Below are 18,497 nucleotides of genomic sequence, written 5' to 3'. Positions count from 1 at the left end.
GTATCACGGCGGATACATTTTCTCCTATAACAATCTTCCCATCAGGTTTGGTTTTTCCTGCTATGAATTCCTTGATGAACTTGCTGAAGGTGGGTATTTTCAGAGCCTGCAAAAAGGGTAGGTTAATCTCCAGCTTACTAAATATTTCCACAAGGTCCTCAGTATCATCTTTCTTTTTCTTGGCTTCTCCTCGATATGGGAATGGTTTGGGTCGCTTTACTGCATTCGTGGAACTCCCTGCTGGGGCTGCACCTGTCTCCCTGCTTCCCTCTTTAAGTTCCAACTCAGGTTCTGGATCAAGGAAAAATGGGTCACTTAGTCGAGGCATAGATCCCCTTAAATCTCCCTCCTGGAGGTCATCCTGTATAGGAATTTCTCTGAGTCCAGGATCATCTCCTCGAGACTTCTGATTCCCCTTTTCTCCGTTCATCTGTGAGGGTGTCTCCTCGTTTATCACTTGCTTCGGTCCTTCATAGCCTTTCCCCGATCTCAAGGTAATTTGACTAATATTTGCTCGGTCTGGTGGTTTGACAGTGGCAGGCAATTTCCCTTCATTTCCCCGCATTTCGTTCAGCGACGTGGCCAACTGGGACATCTGCTTTGCCAACATGTCCATGGCAGACTTCTGCTCCTGCTGGGCATCTTGAATTTTGTGCACCACGTCATTGTTAGCCTGCATGTTATTCTGCATGTGTTGTTGGAAATTTACCAGGTCATGCACCATGTCATCAAGATTCCGCTGTGGTCGGAAACCTTGAATTGAACTGGGATTAAATCCTTGATTTTGATTGGTTCCAACCACCTGGTTCTGGCGAAAATTTCCCTGACCTCCTTGATTATTGTTGTACTGGGTTGCTGGACCTGGGTGACTCTGTTGGAAATTTTGATTGTTTCCTGAATTGTTCCTCTGATGCGGTGGCACATAAGAATTCCCTTGGTTGCTCTGGTTCCTGTTGTTCCAGTTATGCTGATCCCCTTGGTTACGGAAATTCCAGTTGTTCAGCCCCTCTTGCTGCTTCCCTGCCCAGTTAGAATTATGCTGTGGTCCTTCCTGATTCCGGCTGGGCCATGTCTGCTGGTTCTCCGCTGGACCTGGGTGTTGTGACTGTGGTTGTTGGTTCCCTTCAGCCCATCTGAAACAAGGATTGTCCCTCCATGGTGCCTCCCTAATCTTCCACTGGTTCCAGTTGGTATTTTGATTACTTTGATTCCAATTCCCCATTGCATTCACTTGAGCTTGGAAATCTCCATCGAGTGAGGGATTATTGTAAAATTGAAGCTGATGTTCCTCTTGACCTGGGTTTTTTTCCTTATCAGTCGACCCAGGGGTATTTTTCTTTTCAATGGCATTTAGCAGTGCCTTCTCCAGTCGATCTATTCTGTCTCTAACCTCTTCTCCTTCTCGTTCCTTAACTGTGTTCGCGGAGCTTCTCCTCATGATAGCACGCGGGCAGTCATACGCCTTCTTCGCGTCGATTAATCTTCCCAGAATCTCGCGTGCCTCGCTTGCCTTATTCTTGGTGAAATTCCCCCCGCTCGAGGAATTCATTAAGTCCTTGGACTCAGGATTTGCCCCTTCGTAGAATAGATAAAATGTTTCAGCCTCCGTCATCCTGTGATTTGGGCAAGCGTCAAGCAGGCCTTTAAACCGAGACCAATATTGGCTTAAAGATTCATCGTAGTCCTGCTTACACTCTTGAATTTCTTTTTTCAAAGCGTTTGTCTTATTGGACGGAAAGAAATAGTCCAGGAACTCCAATTTGAAATCCCTCCATGTGGTGATCGAGTCAGGTGGAAGCCTCAGCAACCAAGTGTTTGCCTCTCCTTTCAATGCAAATGGAATCGCTCGCAGGCGATAGTCCTCCTCGGTAGTTTCGTTAGGCCTTTTCTGGATGCTACATAGCTTACTAAACTCGTTCAAAAACTCATAAGGACACTCATTCCTCCGTCCAGAGAATGTAGGTAAAACGCCCAGCACATTCGTCTTGATCTCAATAGACCGCTGACGTTGATTTGACACTATGGCATGAGCTGGCTCTCCGTCGAGATGTGCAGTTAGCGAACCAATCTCTGGGTCTAGGTCCACTAAGTTTGCCATTACAGACTCCTCTTCCTCCCTTTCCGAATGCTCAGTTTCTGACGACGACCGTGAATCCTCTTTCCCCGATGAATTCCACTCTTCTTCACTCCCTGATTCAAACGGAAATGGATCTACAGTTGACAACCCCGATCTGGTAGTTATGGCGGATGTTGATTCCCTGACTTGCCACTTCAACTGCACGTTCCTTGACCAAGATGGGTTGCTCCAGATTCCTGACCTTGAGCCCTTGCTCATAAACTGCCAAAAGCGAAATTCAAAAGATTAAAACTATTTACACCAAATCTCTAAACACATAAACAAACTACGCCATCCATCCCCGGCAACGGCGCCATTTGAAGAGTTGATTTTTTTTTTGCTTGCTGTATCCTATCAATTTCTAATTACACACTTCCTAGATCCAGTAAATCAACTAGATCACAAGGTCTAGAGACTCACAAGACTGGAAGTCTGGTCGTTGGTACGCAAGCAAACCTTCAAAACCCTCAACCACAGATACTAAACTAGCACAGGGAAGTAGGGATCGATCCCACAGAGATGGACTCGTAAAATACATGCGTAGAGAATTGGAAACTATTTTTGGGTTGGCTGCTGCCACGCATATTTTGGGTTGAGGAATTTAACTAAGTGAATTTGGAAATAAAGTATGCTATGCTAACTGCTAGATCTAGGCAAAAAATGAATTATGTATAAGAACTAAATCAAATCAACTACTAGATCTGGGACTTCTACGAACATCTCTAGACCAAGGAGATTAAAACAAGTGGGGACCAAACTCTGAAAAAGGTAAGTACGGACAGAATCGAATCTGCAGCCTAACTAACTAAAGCATCAACTGAAAATGACTTCATCTTCTTCAACGAACACAAATAAATGCAGAGATCGAGAAAAACAAACTCAGATGTAGATTGGAAACATAATTTTAACGGTAAACGAAACAACGACGGAAATCACACTACTAGACGAAGCAAACCAAGCAGAACAAAATCCCCATAATCTCATGCACAAATTTCACCTCCCCTGTTCAGATCCACACTTCGGATGCTAAATCCACTCCGGATCCAAGCATCCGAACAAAAATCCAACCGAACACAACTTCAATACCACGATTCTCGAATCTCCTAAAATATTCAGCAACAAATTCAAGAGAACATCTCAAATAAACAAACCAAAATAGCAAGCGTCATAATAATCAACACGAAATCCAACTTCATCAAGGCAAATCAAACGTAAACAGTACGGATAAACTGATTCAGCAACAAAACAACAAGCTCGACTTCCAAACGTGAAGTTCGAGACGGAACAGAGTAGTAAACAGAAATTAAGAGAACAATTGTTTCTTCGCCCTCAAGGGACGGTGGTGCACTGATACGTAATTCACGAAAACGAAAACCACCCCAAATTTCCCATTTCCCTAGTGTGTGTGCTAAGAGCGTGACTGTGTGTGGAGTGTAACCGATCTGCTATTCTTGTTGCGCACTCCTTTATTTATAAGCTTCGAGGTGGGGCCCAGCGAGGTATTGATTGACTTGATTGCCCTCAGCTTTTGGCTTCCTTCCTCTAGCTTTTCCTCGTGATTCCGTTCCTGCTCCTCGCTAGATATCCTCCTCCAGCATCTCCTGGATCTAGCGCTACACACACACCTGGCTTAACAAAACTTGTTAGATCCAGCAGAAATGTGATGTTTTTCACTACATAACCAATGCATGAAATTAGCCTTATCAATTACTTTGCACATACCGATGCATGAAATTAGCCTTATCACTGTCATATATTTTGTTTGTTAAGAATAAGTCTGTTAATCTCATTCCTGAGAAATATTTTGGTCGAAGGTGGTTGAAGAGCTCTTTACTAAAGGCAGCCCATGGTCTACCATCTGAGGAACAACAACCATTTGAACGTGTGTTCCATTTTTAACCTTATTTGTAAAGATTCTATTTTTCAGTCAGAGAAATGATAGTACTTATTGTAATAATGTTATCTTTTATCTTGCAGATTTGGATGAAAAGCAGGAAGTTAAGAAAAAGTTGTTCTCCAACTTTTATCGATTAGTCCAAAAGTCTGAAGGAAGTATCGATCATTTGTCTTTGTTAAGTGCTGGTCTTGATGATTTGGAATAGCATATATTTGGAAATTGTGCAGCACCTTCAGTCATTGAAAAGAAGAAGATGGTTGAGGATTTTTATGGAATGGCAGTACCTGATGTAATTGATGTACATCCTCCAGACGTTATTAGTACCAAAGGATCAGCTAGTGGCAAAGTAGCAAAGAGGCAGAGTGCAATAAGGAAAGCAAATAAGCCTCTACGACGGTGTGGTAAATGTCATGAGATGGGTCGTCATGATTCAAGAAATTATGGTAGAGTCAATGAAAAGACAGATTGAAGCCATTTGATATAGTTTAGGTATTTTTGGTGTATAAAATGACATTTTGGCTGATAACATCATTCTTTTGTTTATAAACTGATAAAATGATACTTTAACCTGAAAAAATGATACTCGCAGCAAATAAAATGACAATAACCTTATAAAATGATGTATAAGCTGGAAAAAATGACATATAAGCTGATAAAATGATACTCTCAACGGATAAAATGATATTTTAATCTGACAAAATGATATATAAGCTGATAAAATGATACTTCTGACTTATAAAATTATAAAATGATACTCGCAGTTGATAAAATGATACTTTCAGCAGATAAAATGATAAAATGATACTTCTGACTGATAAAATGATACTTCTTATTTATATAATGACAAAATCATACTTGCAGCAGATAAAATGATACTTTGGGCTTATAAAATGACATTTTGGTTGATAACATCATTCTTTTGTTTATAAACTGATAAAATGATACTTTAATCTGAAAAAATGATACTCGCAGCAAATAAAATGACAATAACCTTATAAAATGATGTATAAGCTGGAAAAAATGACATATAAGCTGATAAAATGATACTCTCAATGGATAAAATGATATTTTAATATGACAAAATGATATATAAGCTGATAAAATGATACTTCTGACTTATAAAATTATAAAATGATACTCGCAGTTGATAAAATGATACTTTCAGCAGATAAAATGATAAAATGATACTTCTGACTGATAAAACGATATAATGACAAAATCATACTTGCAGCAGATAAAATGATAATTTTGGGTGATTATATTCGCAACCACTATTACAAAACGCTATTATCAAGTCATAGAAGTTAGTATACAGGGAGTTTAAATTCTCTAATCATCTTTTCAACATCAATTTCTCCTTTTTTGCTGTCATTCTCAAATTTCTTCTTTATCATTGTAAGTGTCTCAAAAGCCTTCTTGTTAGTATCTCCAATAAGCAATGCTTCAGTATATCTGGCACGGAGTTTTATGAAAGACTCTGTTCCCTTCTTCGTTAAACCCGAATTCCAGTTACGAACAGGACCACCCATGTAAGTCTCCAAATGGCGCATCACATAAATTCCACAGTCAACTTTATTTGTATCGTTCTGCCATGGCATATTCATGTATCTGGTTTTTGACAGTTTGACAGTTCTTCCCATTGATGGATTGACTCCATTTCCAAGATAAGTTCGGAAGAAATTTCTCTATTCAAATAACACAAAACATACATGAGGTTGATTAAAAATTATATTATGTTCCATACTGAATTATATTCAATGCATTTTAACTAATAAATACTGAATGCATTTAACTAAATATACTAGAGTACTTGGTGCATCTTCATATTTCTTCTGAAGTAAATCTTCACTAACCAGAGAATTGTCAATCACATCCATCATTTGCATTTTGAGATTGAAGCAGATGATATAATAATGTTCGTACGCCCAGATCGGAAAGAATATCTAATTTTCAAAACATTATATATAAATGTCATTTTCAAAAATATAGGTATGTTGTTCTGTAATGGATGTGATCATATCATAACTCATATTTATGGTGATAACCTAATAACCCTCATTTTATGGAAGAAAAAATCATTTTATCATGTATAAATATCATTTTTAGTAAAAATGATATTTTTGACCTATAAAATGATAGGGTTATTAGCTTATCACATAAATATGGGTTATCATTATAACGCACCCATGTTCTGTAATGTATATCTAATTATTACTTACCAGGTCATAATTTTCCCATTTGAAATCTTCAATCTTTGACACAAATTCATTCAAGTTTGAGCAAAATCTTTCTCGACTCTCTGCTTCAGTCCAACCAGATCTCCTTGCAGTAATGTTGTAAAGCTGTCATGTTTACATTTTTGTAAATATTTTTAACTTTTAATGTAATACTATTATTTATTTACTCGTTTACTGTACCATAGGTGTGGTGTTGATGAAAAGACGACTCGGTGATGCCTTTGATTTGAATTTTTCATTGTAGTTGAGGAACATAACCCATGCATCTATGATGTTGATCCTGGCGTATGTACGTGGAGCAAGGCTGTGGAAGTCAATCTTGAACATTGTGATCTTGTCGTTCTCATAAACTACCTCATAACTGATTTCAAATTCATATTTAATGTTAGTTAAAAGAACTGAATAAGAATATAATTATGTAATTCAAAACTTACTATTCACTTTCTTCATCTTTCATCAACCAGTACATTATTTCTCTCTCTTCTTTATTCAGCTTTCCTTTCAGATTTACTGCTCTGACATTGTAGGGAGAGCACATTGCTTCAACAATTTTCTTTGTTGTTGTGACCACTTTCTCCTTTTCCACTGGAGGATCTTGAGAAACCATCTTCTTCCCTTTGTCCTTATTCAAATTTTCTTCTCTTTGTTTTAAAACTTCATCATCTTCTTGAGAAACCACTTTCTCCTTATTCAAATTTTCTTCTCTCTGTTTTAAAACTTCATCATCTCTGTGGATATCCTCCATGAAAGTGGTTATTATGGTATCAACTCTGTCATGCTTTCATTAAAAAAATATATAAATTGTTATTGACAGAAGGTATACTATTTTACCCACAGGAACTATCACATTATCAGCCAAAAATCTAAAACTATCATTATGAAACAAAAGTATCATTTTATTCACAGAACCTATCATTTTATTCCCCGAAACTATCATTTTATCATTTTATCATGCAAAAGTATCATTTTATCCGCTTAAACTATCATTTTATGATGCAAAAGTATCAGTTTTCAAATAAAAGTATCAGTTCTGGGATGATGCTATTTCAAGACGAAATTATCATATGTTTGGAGATGTAATTTCATTTGATTCAACATACAACACTAACAGGTATATTACTTTTGTTGCTAATAGACATAAAATGATACTTTTTGCTGATTAAATTATATTTCAGTTGATAAAATGATACTTTTTGCTGATAAAATGATAGTCATAGCTGATAAAATAATACTTTTTATGTTATAAAATGATACTTCTGAATTATATAATGACAAAATGATACTTGCAGTAGATAAAATGATACTTCTTACTAATAAAATGATACTTTTGGCTGATAAAATGATAGTTATAGCTGATAAAATGATACTTTTCTATATGCATGAAAATATAATTCATTTTTATGTTATAAAATGGTACTTCTGAATTATATAATGACAAAATGATACTTGCAGTAGATAAAATGATACTTCTTACTAATAAAATGATACTTTTGGCTGATAAAATGATACTCATAGCTGATAAAATGATACTCATAGTCAAAAATCTAAAACTATCATTATGAAACAAAAGTATCATTTTATTCACAGAACCTATCATTTTATTCTCCGAAACTATCATTTTATCATTTTATCATGCAAAAGTATCATTTTATCCGCTTAAACTATCATTTTATGATGCAAAAGTATCAGTTTTCAAATAAAACAGAACCACCAAAAAACATCATCAAACCTATATCATTTTAACCATATAAAAATCATTTTATGTACTTCAACTATCATTTTTGAAAGTTACCTCATATTCTTCATTCTGAACTTCTTTCCCTGAAACTTTTTCCTCTTCTTTTCCAGCTGCTTTATTAGCCATTTCCTTTTCGCTTTCATTCTGTTTCTCTTGCTCGTTTTCCACCTCATCATCTTTTTCCTTCTCCACATCCTTTTCCCGATTAAATTCTTGATTCTCATTAGGACTGTCGTCACATTCAGGTATCAGAGTGAAGGTAGGGAACTCATTCATATTTTTCAATATATATGTCCTCTCAGCAGCTTTAGTTAACTCAATCATGATATCAATCCATTCAGGATCATCAGTTTCATCATTGTTTATAGCCTGTGTCATTGTATTCTGACTTTCTATAACATGCTGCACACCTTCATCTCTCAATCCCACTGCATTTCTCGTTGTATCACAGATTATCTTAAAGCTATTTAGATTCCTGAGTTTTTCCGGCGCTGCTTCAAGGACATCAACAATCTTCTCCATTGACGCTTTAACATTTTTGGCAGCTTCCTTCCATTCATGTATGAAATTCTCCCATTCATTGGTTGTCCCCACTTCATCATGATCATGATGATCATTTGTCTTCAAAACTTCTACATCTTGAGATTCTTCTTCTTCGTCATCTTCATCATTTTCTTCATGTGGTTGCTTTTTATATCTGTCATACATATGACCCACACCAAATGTTGAATTCTCCATTTCTGCTCTTTGTCTTTCTTTCAACAGTTCGGCAGTCCATCCTTTCACTGTTGGATAACATCTTGGCACCATTTTTTTTCCAAAAAGAATCATGTCTACGTAACAAGCCTACATTAAACAAAAACTAAATATTAGTTTTTCTGTAAATAGATTCATAGACAATGGAAAACAAATATATTCTTACCACTACAAAGATAACTGGCCCGGTAAATATCTTTGCTGTGTTTTTTTCCACCTCTTTTGTGTTTCATGCAATCTAGATATGACATAGCCACACCAATTGTATTCTTTGATCTTCTCAACATCAACTATGTAATCTAAAATTTTTGGCCTCAAATTTCCATCAGCAGGAGTGTTAATCAAGGCATACTCCATGAGAACCATAAAAGTCCATTTAAACAACTCACCACCTTCTTTGTCTCTCTCCATCTGCTCTACAACATACTTTGGCACCATTTTTTTCTCTCCACCTTTACAGAATTTAGCAATTTCAGTTTTGATGTGGGTATTTTTTTGAATTTTGCTTTTATTGATAGGTAAAGATCCAATCGGGAACCCAAGAGTTATGTGAACATCTTCATCATCTAAAAACAGTGATTCCCCACTGTTCAACTCAGTTGATGAACTTTTACGGTTAAAGTTGTATATCAGATAATACGCTAATGCTCTTGGGAAACTTCTTATATTGAAGTTTAGGAGTGCACCAAACCCAATCTCTCTAACAGCTCTTCTTTGATTCTCGTTTAGAGATTCAAGCATGTCAACGAAGAAGTCAGTATTCCTTCTTCCTGCCAAAGTTGCTATCTTAATGACTGTAATATCTTCAACAACTTTTTTCTTGCCCTTCTTTGATGCTGTCTTACCATCAGTTGCATCATCATTCTTTCTTTTCTTCTTATTTCTTATATGTTCTACTTTTTCTCCTAATGTTCTATGTTCATAATCATCATCATCACGAATGTTCTTTCCTAATAAAAAAAAAGATTTCAGTGTGTTAAACAGTTTATGTCATTATATAAAGTCAAAGTATCATTTTATCCCATGAAACTATCATTTTATCAAGGGCAATTATCATTTTATCTTCTGAAACTATCAATTTCTAAATTTCAATGAGTTCAAAAAAGCAGAGAGGGCATAACTTGTCACTTAAGTAGAACAAAACACTATTCACAAAGTATCATTTTATCATTTTCAGAAACTATCATTTTATGCACCAAAAGTATCATTTTATCAAGCAAAGACACAATTTCTACATTTAAACAGATCAACCAAACACATAGCAACACACACACACATACAAAAACACAGAGACACACACAACAACACACACACAAACACAGCAGCAGTAGCATCAGGACACACACACAAACAAACATAAAGTATCATTTTATCCCATGAAACTATCATTTTATAATGTAAACTATCATTTTATCCCATGAAACTATCATTTTATCTCATATCCCATGAAACTATCATTTTATAATCTGAAACTATCATTTTATCAAGGGCAATTATCATTTTATCTTTTGAAACTATCATTTTCTGAATTTCAATGAGTTCAAAAAGCAGAGAGGGCATAACTTGTCACTTAAGTAGAACAAAACACTATTCACAAAGTATCATTTTATCATTTTCAGAAACTATCATTTTATGCACCCAAAGTATCATTTTATCAAGCAAAGGCACAATTTCTACATTTAAACAGATCAACCAAACACATAGCAACACACACACATACAAAAACACAGAGACACACACAACAACACATACACAAACACAGCAGCAGTAGCATCAGGACACACACACAAACAAACATAAAGTATCATTTTATCCCATGAAACTATCATTTTATCCCATATCCCATGAAACTATCATTTTATAATATGAAACTATCATTTTCTGAATTTCAATGAGTTCAAAAAAGCAGAGAGGGCATAACTTGTCACTTAAGTAAAACAAAACACTATTCACAAAGTATCATTTTATCAAGCAAAATCACAATTTCTACGTTTAAACAGATCAACCAAACACATAGCAACACACACACAGCAAAACACACGTAAACAAAGCAAAACACACACACAAACACAGAAAAACACACACCAGCAGCATACACAGTAAAATGTAAATCTAAATATGTTGATTGTTCTCAATATTGTTATGCATGAACGATATTGTATAAATGTAAGAAATATCTACACTAAAAAACTACAGAATCTAAAAAAAATCGAGAAAATCTTCAGCAAAATGATAAATCGAGCAAAATCAAAAGTGAAATAAGTAATAAACTTCATCCAACCTTTCTTCGGTGAAGCTTCAACGTTTTCCTTCGACATATTCCAGAATTGTGATGATTTTTCCTTCGATTCGTAGGGTTTGAAACGCGATTCAGAGGGTTTGATGTTAGAGAAATTGCATGGAGCGTCAAGTTTCCTTCTTTCCCACCAAATTTTAGAACGAAATGACAATTTTGCCCTTAATATTTGATAAAATGATAGTTTTTTTTTGATAAAATGATAGTTTTGTTAGATTAAATCTAGACCACATATTTTAAAAATGTGTGGTGGAGATTTAGTTATAGGGTTATTACACAAATTGGGGTTATCATTATAATGCACCCCTATATATATATATATATATATATATAGACACTATGGTCCATAAGGCAAATTCTGTCAAAAATCAAAGCAAATCTCAGCCCTTGGATCCTCAGATTAGATGGTTGTGATCATAATACCCGAGATACATTATTACACTAAAAGCGTTACATTATTAACTAGGCTACATTATTAGACTGCACAATCTACATTATTAGACTACAGCGTGTTACATTATTAGCCGAGCTACATTATTAGACTACACGATCTACATTATTAGGTGACACGTGACATTAATCTAACGGTTACATTACAGGATCCAATGGTTGAGATTTGCTTTGATTTTTGACAGAATTTCACTTATGGACCTGATCACATCCCTATATATATATATATATATATATATATATATATATACATCGATTGCATTTTCTTAAGAATAGTTATGACGGAACAGGCCTGTATACGGCTGGGCTGGGCTGGGCTGAATACCACTTTATCTCTTTTCCATAAAAATAGACTTATTTTGTCATTTCAGCCCATATAATAAAAATAGATACTAGTATTATTTTTAGCCAGTCCAATGAAATCAAAATTTGGTACTACTATTTTTCAATAATAATATTTCAATAATTTTTTTCTTCTCTCTTTCATACTTTATTAATTGTGCACTAAAATCATGTCTTTTATTTGAATACTCCCTCCGTCCACAAAAAATAAACTAGTATTGTCATTTTTGGCCGTCCACCAAAATAAGACTAATTCTAAAAATGAAAAGTTCTAAACCAATATTAACCTTACACACATCATTCTACATGTACACCCCACAATCCGCTAACACTACTTTCACCACATTTTCTCTCCTTCTATCTACTTTACCAATTGCATTTAAAACTCGTACTGTTTACAACTATGTCTATTTTTTGTGGACGGAGGGATTATAATTTTTTTCTTAAAGATCATCGAAAAAATCTAATTATTTGAATATATGGAAAAAATAAAAATAAAACCTTATTTCCAATCTAAGTTCCATGTTTTTTTTGAAAGTATTATGTCAACATCTTATTTTAAATCTATAAATCCCTTTTTTATTATGAGTGCATTAGTGCCAATATATAGAACCTTGCCTTGCCTTCAAAGCATGCCCTCATGTCCAATGGATTGAAGCTATACAGGCTTTCCATATAAATTGCTTTCCTAATAAGGTTGTGTTTGTTAGTAGAATGTGGAATCGATCTAAGATCGTTAATTTTTGTATATAAAATTATCACCAATAAAACTATACTTTCAATATATTATTAGTTCATGTGTTGAGAAAGCACACTTGTTGTTTTCTTAGTTTTTCAAGAGAGCGCGACAATTTGACCAAATTATGAATTCAATCCAAACACAATTAATATTCAAGAGCCCTCATAAAAAATAAACAGGCGATAGTGGCACTCCTTTTTTCGTTTTTATATAGTTAGGATATTAATACAGGTCGTCATTTTTAAGAAATAGTGAAATTCAAAATTGATCTCTAGATTAGCATGTTTTAGATTCTGAACTTTGAAAAAATATCATCATAAATCTCTAGAAATTCAGTATTAACGTTTAAGGCCCGCCCTTCTCCATTTATTCTTCACCATTTTGCCATTTAACTCCTTAACATCATATTCCCCGTGTCTCATAGAAATAGACCATTTAGAGCTGACACAAGTTTTAATGTGTAATTATTAAAGTAATAGATAATGAGAAAAGATAGTTGAAATTGTCAGTGGCAAAGCTAGGTTGGGGCCAGGGGGACCCTGGTCCCCATCAACTTCTGTTTAACCTATATATACCCCATCAATTTTTGTTTAACCTATATATTGCGTATGTAGATCTATTGTTCTGTGTGAACTTATTAGCCTAGTTGGTAAAAAACTGCGCCCTTTGTCTGAATGAATGGCCCGGTTTTGATTCCCTTTGTTGATGGTTTTCCTCTTTTATTTTCTCTACTTTGTGTATATACAATTTTTTTCCCTCTTCTTTCTATTTATGCAACTTTTTATATTCTTTTCCTGTTTATGCAGTATAATGTGTATATTTTATTTTTTTTGCTTTCTATTTTTTGGAACATAATTTCTATTTGTTCTCTTTTATACCACTAAGTATGCTAATTTTAATTCTTTGCCATTTTGTAATTATTTTCTTCCATTATTATGATCGTAATAAAAAGAATTCAAAAATAATTATTGTATTCTATTTGTTATAAATTATACGGAGTATTTTCTATGTTGGCATTTAAACATCATAAAAAATCATTTCCATCCATTATACTAGTATAATGTAAAAATTGAAAATATCAAATAATCGAGCTTCCGACGTCATAAACATCGAAAAAATCCTATAACTATTAATAAACAGTATATTTTGAGAAAATTAAATTAATAATCAAAGTTTATTATTTATGTAGAATATACGTTTTATATATAATATCACGTGTATATGTAAGAATTCCTTTTATGCATTGTTTCATATCAATACACAAAATTTATCCTTGTGTTGTCACTAAATTGGAATTTCATGACATATAAGTGTAAATTATATACAAATAATGAAGTGTAGCTATTAAATTAAATTTTGTAACATATTTTATTTATTTTCAAATTTTTTATAGTAGTAATTTTTATAGCATGTAAAAGTTCAAGAAATTTAAAAACAAAAAAAAAATTAGCAAAGGCATGTATAATTGTATGCATATATTACTCCCATTAGATTTAATACGCACTTGAGAGTATATAAAGAAGATTCAAAATATTTTAGAGAAATTCCCATATTTCACAATAATGAATGAGTTTATTTATTTCACAATAATGAATGTGACCAATATAATATTTGAGTTTTATTTATTTTCTAGTAGAATCATTAGATGGAAAATATTAAGAGTAATTATTTTTTTCTTCTACCAAATTTGTTTTTCTTTTTTTGCTTATTTTCCTTATAGTTATTTTTGCTTATTTTAGTTATTTTTCTATCCATAAGTTTAGAATTTATTTCCCTTTGCCTATATAAGTTGGAAGCTCACCATAAATCAAAATATCGCCATCACTCTCTTGATCTTCTCTCTCCATCTAAAAAAAAGTTTGTACCATGGAGATGAACTCACAAATTAAACCGAGAGAAATCATACATGGCCTCCATTTTTCCAAAGCTCCATGAATTCATCAAGAAAATAAAGAAAATTGGAGAAGAAGATCCAAAGTCGGTTTCGCTTTCACACTAGTCTCATTCCTTTACTGCTTACGGCCAGTCTACGACGGCTTTGGACAAGCCGGGATGTGAGCAATCTTAATCGTTGTTGTTGTCTTTGAATTCACTTTCGATAAGTAAAATGTCAGCTTAATATTGATCATTTATTTTAGAGTAAAGACCAAAATTGGTCCTGAACATATTGTCAATTTACGTTTTTTTGTCCTAAACATTATCGTTTGGATTTTTTGGTCCTGAACATATGAAAATTTGATCATTTTGGTCCTCCGTCAACATTTCCGTTAAAAACTAACGTTCAACGGGTTTAATCCCGATTTTGACCAGATTAAACTTTTGATTCTAATTTTTTACTCCATAATTAATTCTCTAATTATTCCCTAATTATTTTAATAAATATTCATTTAAAATCATCATGGCCGACGAAGCCAAAGCAACGCCACCTTCTCCGCCGGCAACCTCTCCCCCTCCAACCACGTCCTCTACTCCAACCTCTCCGCCGCCTACGCTTCCCTCCACCAATTCATCGAAGCTCTTTCCGACGCCGAGAAGACCGTCGAGCTCAAGCCTGATTGGGTCCGGACGAGGGTCCTCAGCTTGAACATCGCCTTTTTCGATAGAGTCGGCTTGTTGGTGAGGATGAGGGCGCATCCGCCGGTGCAGAAGAGGCAGTTTGTGAGCATTTTAGAGCGGTCATTTCCCATGTATCAGTTGGGGCCGAGGGATTTGGATGTGACGATCATTGCTGTTGAATTTGGTTGCGTTTGAAGATGTTTTCGACGATGTTGATGGCGATGGTGGAGGCGCTGCAGCCCATCCCGGCGAGGTTGTAGACCTTCACGTCGTGTCTCAGTTTGTATAAATTGATGATGCGGGCGGCGGGGGAGGGGGCGGAGAAGAGTATGGAGATGTTGACGACGAGGAGGTCGATGGCGGAAGGGGGATGGCGGTGCGGCAGAGGAGGGCGGGGATGCTGTCGAGGAAGAACTCTTCCATCTCGAGGAGGCCGCCGGAGAGGGTGGGGGAGGACTCGCGGCCGTCGAAGACCATCTGGGGGGGCGTAGGTCTCCTCACCGATGCCGGAGCTGACGATGGTCTTGAGGAGGAATTTGTACTCGTGGAGGCCGAGCTGCTTGTTGCGGAGGATGATCTAGCCGGAGAATTTGGTGCTCAGCTTGCGGTGGTCGTCGGGGTTAAAATAATTAGGAAATTAATTAGGGAATAAAAAATCAGAATCAAAAGTTTAATTTGGTCAAAATCGGGATTAAACCCGTTGACCGTTAGTTTTTAATGGAAATGTTGACGGAGGACCAAAATGATAAAATTTTAATATGTTCGGGACCAAAAAATCCAAAAGATAATGTTTAGGACCAAAAACGTAAAATGGTCTTATGTTCAGGACCAATTTTGTCCTATACTCTTTATTTTATACTAATAAAATATGAGTATAATTAGTTCATTAGTATCAAAAGTGAAATGTGACATTTAATAGTGGATATTTTAAAATTGCAATATTTAAGATTTTAACTTGATTTATAAATATTTCAAATTTGAACCAGGCGGGACCCTATCGAAAAGCATAAACAGAGGCTGCGCGACGCTGCTAGTCGGGGCATTGTCGGGGCCAAGTATTTGGCCGGTGTTTGCGGTGAGAAAGGCAAGCCTGTTTTTCTTGGACTAATGGTTTTCTCTATAGGTACAAATTGTTAAAGATAACTATTAGTGTGGAGTTTATAGACTAATTTGGTCATAGACAAATTAATTAATCAACAAATATTTAAAACAAATTAATGCTAAAATGCAAATGCAGCTGCGGTTTCTACATTTATAAGGTTTTTTCCAAATGTGAAGAGGAAGTATGATTATGGGGTGTTGATATTCATACTGACATTCAGCTTTGTGGCGATGTCGGGTTACCGGGTCGGGCAGATACTGAATCTGGCACACCAAAGGCTCTCGACTATACTCATAGGCGGGACGACTTGTATGATCATATCGGGAACTTGAGAAGGAATGTCACATTGTACTTTATATAGTAGTTTTAGTTTAGTTATCACGTAGGATATGAATTAATCTTTTCTCTTTCCTCTTTCCTCAAATAAAGTCGCCCCGCCTATGGGTACAGTCGAGAGCCTCTGATGGGCCAGCTTCAGTATTTGCCCGATCTGGTAACCCGACACCGCCATAAGGCTGAATGTCAGTATGAATATCAACACCCCATAACCATACTTCCTCTTCACATTTGGAAAAAACATTGTAAATGTAGAAACCGCAGCTGCATTTGCATTTTAGGCTTTTAGCATTAATTAGTTTTAAATATTTGTTGATTAATTAATTTGTTACAGACTAAATTAGTTTATAAACTCCACACCAGTAGTTATCTTTAACAATTTGTACCTAGAGAGAACCATTAGTCCAAGAACAACATGCTCACCTTTCTCGCCTCAGACACCGGCCAAATCCTTGGCCCCGACACCCAATGCCCCGGCTAGCAGCATCGCGCAGCCTCTGTTTATGCTTTTCGATAGGGTCCCGCCTGTTTCAAATTTGAAATATTTATAAATCAAGTTAAAATCTTACATGTTGCAATTTTAAAATATCCACTATTAAATGTCGCATTTCACTTTTGATACTAATGAGCTCATTATACTCATATTTTATTAATATAAAATAAATGATCAATATTAAGCTGACATTTTACTTACCGCCAGTGAATTCGAAGAAAACAACAATGGTTAAGATTACCCACATCCCGGCTTATCCAAAGCCGTCGTAGACTAGCCGTAAGTAGTAGAGGAATGAGACTAGTGTCAAAGCCAACCCGACTTTGGGGGAGTGAGTGATCCTTCTTGATTCTTCTTCTCCAATTTTCTTTATTTTTATTGATGAATTCATGGAGCTTTGGAGGAATGGAGGCCATGTATGATTTCTCTCGGCTTTGTGAGTTTCTCCATGATACAAACGTTTTTTCTAGATGGAGAGAGAAGATCAAGAGAGTGAGAGTGATATTTTGGTTTATGGTGAGCTTCCAACTTATATAGGCAAAGGGAAATAAATTCTAAACTTATGAAAAGAAAAATAACTAAAATAAGTAAAAATAACTATAAGGAAAATAAGTAAAAAAGGAAAATCTAATTTAGTAGAAGGAAAAAACAATTACTCCTAATATTTTCCATCTACTAATTCTACTAGGAAATAAATAAAACCCAAATATTATATTGGCCACATTCATTATTGTGAAATAAATAAACTCATTCATTATTGTTAAATATGGGAATTTCTCTAAAATATTTTGAATCTTCCTTACATACTCTCAAGTGCGTATTAAATCTAATGGGAGTAATATATGCATATACAATTATACATGCCTTTGCTACTATTTTTTTTGTTTTTAAATTTCTCGAACTTTTACATGCTATAAAAATTACTACTATAAAAATTTATAAATAATTAAAATATGTTACAAAATTTAAGTTAATAGCTACACTTCATTATCTGTATATAATTTACACTTATATGTCATGAAATTCCAATTTAGTGACAACACAAGGATAAATTTTGTGTATTGATATGAAACAATGCATAAAAGGAAGTTCTTACATGTTTTCAATATTTTTTACTTTTTATTATATCACATGTAAAAATCATAAATGTACGTATATATTACTACCCATTAGATACAGTTGAGACTTGAGAGTACGTAAGGAATGTTCTAAATCTTTTGGAGAAATTTCCATAATTTAAAGTTATAATTAAATCTAGATATACATTGATTAATTAGTTTTCATGTGTGGTTATGTAGAGTTGGAATAATTATATGTTGAACAGACCAACTCACTATATTATTTGGTGTGTCTAGGCTAGGGATTTTTTTTTCTACTGCAGCAAGTAGTTCATAATCAACCTAGTCAATTCCACCTAATTACATGGATTATAAAATTTT

This window comes from Salvia hispanica, chromosome 1 (assembly GCF_029641045.1).
Source record: "Salvia hispanica isolate PSC_SH4W2 chromosome 1, Shi_PSC_v1, whole genome shotgun sequence".
Lineage (NCBI taxonomy): Eukaryota > Viridiplantae > Streptophyta > Magnoliopsida > Lamiales > Lamiaceae > Salvia > Salvia hispanica.
The sequence above is the reverse complement of the archived record's forward strand: the minus strand, read 5'-3'. Positions refer to the sequence as shown.